We start from the raw sequence: 6,206 nt of genomic DNA on the forward strand, positions 1-6,206 counted from the left end.
CCAAGACATTTGTATTTTGTCTTTGCTTTCTTTTCTGAAATTAAAAAAAGCAAAAGGAAAAAAGAAGAGAATCTTTAAGAGATGGCAGTACAGTAGAAGCAGCAGCAGCTTTGATGCCCTTGGAAGAAAAGTGCCATAGAAACACAAGTTTTTTTCCCTCACTTTCAGAAAGTATTTACATTTTTCCAAGACACGCATTATTTCTGATGTTTGCATTAATTTTTTAAATTAAAGGACGCCTGTCAAGTTTATTTTCTGTCCTCAATCTAATTTGATCTCTTCATCACAAAACCATTTCTGTGCTATAGACATCAGTGTACCAGGCCACACTGTGGGAGTTTGTGTTTGATTGCAGACAACTTAGGCACTGATCAGAAGACACACAAATGTCCCAGAAGGATACATTGTTAACTGAATAACAACCACAGAACCATGCATTCAAAGAAGGGAGGAAATATTTCTGTCACGTTGAAGAACAGGGCAATAGCTTTTGGGAGCAGTCACAAGGAGAAAATTAAACGAATGTCAGTTGTGTATATGAGATTGAAGTGAACAGAGGGTTCATACCTCTGTTCCTTCAGCTCAGACAGTCAGCTAGGGGAGGTGGACATTCCCAATTTCACTTGGAGGTTGCCATTTTGGACACTAGGTTTCTTGCCTTCCTTTATCATGTTTTAGTTCAGTCCCTATAGTTTTAGGTTAATCATCTGGGGGGATGGGAGTTGACATTCAAGTTCCCCAGCTGGCAGCTGTTCAATATAGCCATCTCCTTGTCAAGTCATATTACATCAACACCTGTTAGATATCATAGTCCTAACAAGTTAGATAACATAGCTAGTAAAAGGCTAATAGTATCTTTTTATTATTTTTTGAACTGAAGTAAAAACTAGGAGGTGAAAGATGTGGATAAACATGGCAGGTTGCATATGCCTTATAATTTCTGCTCCTTCTCAATACCACTAAAATAGCAAAGAAAAGGTATAAACTAATAAGGACAAAAATGGAGAGAAAATGACATTAGACAAGAAAGATAAAAGATCCTTGGAACACAAAAATTGGAGGGTTGAATCCTGTCTTGACGAGAACAAAAGCAAAGAAGAAGCAAGCCAGCTTGCATCCAAGAGCCATGGGAAAGCTCAGGAATTGGAGGCACCTGTCAACTCTCAAAACTGGGAGAGGGTGGCATGGGACACAGGTGGATGGGCTGAAGATCTCTCTCAGATCTTTTTTCTCAGTCCACACAGCCAACAGCTGTTCTCCTCCCGCTCCAGCAGGAAATAGGGATTTAATCCCTGGACAGTTGAACTGGAGAAAATTCAGATAGAGGGAATAGCCAGTCAAAGGAGAAGAGTGCTGAGCTAGATGGAAGGTAAGGGTTAAGATCTACATGTCTCCTCCTGCGGGGGTCCTGGGATGCTGGTTCCTATATCCTTACTCCCCCCAACTAGGAGATTAGTGATTCCTTCCTGGAGATAGACTTCTCTATGAGGAAAGACCCATAGATTCTAACACAAATGGTTGTTTGATAACCCACAGTGAAGCCACCAGCCAACAAGACCTGCACTCCCAGGACTCCCAATCAGAGTAGAGTGTCTTTTCCATATGCAGACAGCCGAAGATGACCAGAAATAAATTACATCCTAGACTCAATACTGAAGAGATAAGAAGACAGAGCAGTAGTGGGATAAGACCAGGATGTTGACCAAGGAAACATGGAAAAATAAAATCATCATAGGACGAGGTTAGAAGGTCAAAGCGAGGAAATTATATAAAAAAAATAGACACAAAAAGACAAAAATACACAAAATGGAGAAAAGTAGAGGATCAAGCCAGGAGTTCCAGCATGTGGCATTCAACTAAAACAAAAAACTTAATCTTTTTTGTGCCCCATAGACCCCCATGGCAATCTGGTAAAGCCTTCAGTCCCCATTCTGAAAATAATGTTTTTTTTTTTTCCAAAGGTAAAAATTCTTAGTTAAATATACTTCATTTTTAGAGAAGTTTTAGGATTTTAGAAAATTTAGGGAAAGGAAGATGGAAGGATGGAAACCAAATAATGCTTTAAAGTACATAAAATGAATAATAGTACAAAGAAAGCCAATTTCACTGAAATACAGTTGTCAAAATATTAGAGAACAAAGTAGTGACATAGAAATGCACGTGCTTTTTATTTTTTGTACTGGGGATTAAACGCAGCTATATTCTACCTCCAAGCTACACTCTAGACCTTTTAATTTTTTATTTTGAAACAGGGTCTCACTAACTGCTGAAGCTGATCTTGAACCTAAGATTATCCTGTCTCAGCCTCTCAAGTACTGGGATTACAGGTGTGTGTTACTGCACCCAGCTAATTTTTTTCCAATTGAAGTCTTTATTAGCTGGCCAGTGGTGGTACCCTCAGTTTAGAAATCTGACTGGAGAGGCACCCAGCTAATGTTTTTAATGAACACATTAAATAACAACATTTAGAGGCAATTCCACTTCATTTTGAAGTAGTAATGAGCATTAAATGATATTTTAAGATATTTGCATGTGTTATGTAAGAAGAATGTTTCTGGGATTTCTATAAGTGACTATAATTTTAATCATACAATTGAATTATATGCTTTTGGAAGCTATATGCATATCATTTTTTTTTTTTTTTGCAGTACTGGGGATGGAAGCCAGGGGCATTGTACCTTTGAGCTACACACTCAGCCCTATTTTTCTTTTAGTCTTTATTTTTTGAAACAGGGTCTCACTAAGTTGTGAAGGGCTTCACTAAATAGCTGAGGCTGTTTGTGAACCACAATCCTCTGGTCTCTGCCTCCCGAATACTGGGATTACAAGCATATGTCACCACGCCCAGCATGCATATCAGTTTTATAATAGGTGATAATTACTTTAGAAATAAATAGAAAGCATTATTTTTTTGTGGCACTGGTGATTGAACCCAGAGGCATTCTACCTCTAAGGTATAACCCTAGACCTATTTTATCTTTTATTTTGAAATAAGGTCTTCCTAGGTTGCTAAGTCTCGATATGTTGCTGAGACTGGCTTTGAACCTACTGTCCTCTTGTTTCAGCGTCCCAAGTACTGGGATTACAGGTATGTACTACCATGCCCACTTAATAATCTTACTTTTATTCAGGCAGAAGAGGCTAAGGAAAACTACGGTATCTCTATTGAGGATGACATAAAATGCTTCAAGTAGGAAAACAGGTAAACAACTTCAAAACAGCAAGCTGAGTTTGCATGGCACTTTACAGTTTGCATCATGTCCTTTTACTTAGCTTAGACTTTTAATGTGATTTTCACAACCTTTAAGAGAAGGCAGTACAGATAACAACAAATTCAGTTCATAAATCAGAAACTGAGCCATGACTCAGTTAGGTCCTCAGATTCCTCATCAAGTGGGGTTTGACAGACCAGGAACAATGGAGCTTCCCATGCACCTCAGCAATGCTCAGAGTCCTGTTGACCCAAGGACAATTGTCACAAGAAGAGGAATTGCTATGGAGGTTCAACTCTCAGGCCACAGGTAGAGAATTACTGGGCTGAGGTCATTTAGACAGGGCTTCTCAAGGAGACAAAAGCTCAAATACCCTTGGTCTTAATGTTATCATACCTGCCAGAAGTTACTCCTAAGAGCCTTTTCCCAGGGCTCTTGACTTTACTAGTGCAGCAACCTGCTAAAGGTCTTGTTTTCGGCCTCCATGTTGACCTGGCAGAGCTGTCATTCATGGTCCCTGATCTTCTTCACATAGTTGGACCAAGAATGCTATTACCTCCCAGGGCATAGCAACTGATCCAGGGAGTGAATGCAGAGAATCCAGGCTTAATTGAATGCCTCCCATGGAATCTTCTGATTGGAGGTGGGAAACAAGCTTTTCTTAGTTGTAAAACATTCAAGGTTTGTCTGGAGTTGCTAGGAGCTAGAATTTCTCTGATGCAAAAGAGAATGCTATTAAAATAGAGACAGTGAAAATTACATGGAGAGAGAGAGAAAGAAAGAAGGATGCAGAAAGGAGAGAGAGCAAGCGAGAGAGGGAGAGAGGAGATGAGGATATGTAGGATTTATATATGGAGAGGAGGGCAGAGAGAGGAGAGTACAGGGAGGAACTTTCTGGGTCCTTAGTAGGTTTCACTTCCTATCCTGGGGTTTTGGCTTCTGGAATTCTTCCTTTAATTCTTTGAGCCACTTTAGCATCCTTTTTACCTAGGAAAACCAACAATTCTCTTCTTGTCTAAGCCAATTTGAGTGAATAGATGTCACCTGCAACCCAAAGGGTCGTGTGCCACCATGCCTGGCTTTTTATTCTTTATTTTGAAACAGGGTTTCACTAAGTTGCAGAGGGCCTCACTAAGTAGCTAAAGCTGGCCGCGGTGGGGGGGGGGATCTATAATCTTCCTGTCTCAGCCTCCCAAGTACTGGGATTACAAGCGTGCACCACCACGCTCAGCACCAAATCAGTTTTAAAATAATCTATAATCATTAAACCCTTTTCCTTCATAATAAAACCTGTGTAAATACAAACTTGTCGAATATCCTCTGTCCTGTCTGGATTCCCTTGTCCTGGTGATTGGTTACCACATGTCCTTGCCCCAAAAGACTAGGTGTTAACAGTAAAAGGAGGGCCCCTAAAAGCCAACAGAATGCCCACCTCCTTTAGAAAGCCTTATGACCATGGCAGCCTTCGTCTCCTTAATTAATTAACTAATTAATTTATTTATTTATTGCAGTGGTACCGGGGATGGAACCCAGGGGCATTCTACCTCCGAGCTACACCCCTAGCCTGATTTTTCATTCTTTATTTTGAAACAGGGTTTCACTGAGTTGCAAAGGATCTCACTAAGTAGCTGAGGCTATCTAGGAACCTGGATCTTCCTGACTCAGCCTCCCAAATGCTGGGATTACAAGCATGTACCACTCCTCCAAGGTCTCACCTCCTTTTTTTCAAATCTGCTTGGTCATAAGTTTATTGACTTTGTCTGAAAAATCTTCATAGGAAATTGTTTGTATTAGCTCTCAGCAGCCCACTTCTGAGCTCTGAGGAAGCTTGCCTTCTTTTGAGCTACCTGATCTTTCTTCTGGGCAAGAGACATTTTGGGATGTTTCCACCTCTTCTTTTTAACTTCTCTCTTGGGCTTCTTCTCATAGACTGGGCTCTCTTGTATAGCAGAATGAGCTTTCTTACACATTTCCTCCATCATGTCTGGAATAATATTCTTTATATACTGAGAGAACTGTTTCTTGTAAGCATCTTCAGCACATATAGTTTGCAAATTTCTGACCCATGATGTGCTTCCGACGTACTTTAGCATTTAACTCCTTGATTTCAGAATCATAACCTTGGAATTGTTTGCTACTGTGAGAGACAGACAAGCCTCTATCCACAGCTCCTTTCAGATACCCAAAAACTTTACCGCCAGGTGTCGTCTTGGCAAGGCCTGCATCCAAATACAGATGAAGGCACGCAGTTGACCATCAGTGCTTTCCCCATTGTACTTATCTCCAATTACCTCCCCTTGGCCTTCATAGATCTTGTCCATGCCAAACCCATTGAGAAGCCAGTACAGTATGCTGCAGTATCATTTGTTAGACTGTATTTCACACTGTATTCTGGTAGTTCATTTTTATATGCTGCACAGACTATCATATCCCCTTCTATTGGGCATGGACAGTCTGACAAATGCTATCTTGGTGAGTTACATGAACTATCATCCTGTATTTGGGTGTGTTGTACTTGTTTTTATACTGGCTCACCCAAAGTTTCTGAGCATAGTAATCAGTTTTTCTGTCTCATCTTCTATATTTCACTTGGTATCTCTTAAAGTAGGCCTTGTTCTTGACAACTTTAACAAACCCTATCCTATAGAACAGAGACTCACATATGAGGCTCAACACAGACCTACGGGCCTATGGGGGGGGGCTCAGCTCTTTTTGTGTGTGTGTAGTACTGGGGATGAAACCCAGGGACATTCTACCTCTAAGCTGGGCTCCCACCCCTATTTTTTATTTATTTCACAATAGGGTCTCACTAAGTTGCAGAGGGCTTCACTAAGTTGCCGAGGCTGGCTGTGAACCTGTGATCCTCCTGTCTCAGCCTCCCAAGTGCTGAGATTACAGGCTGAGCTACCATGCCAGGCTCCCTAACCTCTTTCTGAGAGTCAAATACAGTGATGCTGATGCTAAGTAAAATCAACTGAAAACCTGTTATGTTCT

General features: G+C 40.7%; 1 pseudogene across 1 annotated transcript; it reads right to left on the minus strand.

The window, feature by feature from the left end:
- Positions 1 to 5,002: 5,002 nt before the first annotated feature.
- On the minus strand, positions 5,003 to 5,843 carry LOC308268187 (large ribosomal subunit protein uL18-like; annotated as a pseudogene). The gene has a single exon. The product of its transcript is annotated as a large ribosomal subunit protein uL18-like (transcript).
- Positions 5,844 to 6,206: the final 363 nt, after the last annotated feature.

This window comes from Muscardinus avellanarius, assembly GCF_963383645.1.
Source record: "Muscardinus avellanarius genome assembly, chromosome: 10".
Taxonomy (NCBI): Eukaryota; Metazoa; Chordata; class Mammalia; order Rodentia; family Gliridae; genus Muscardinus; species Muscardinus avellanarius.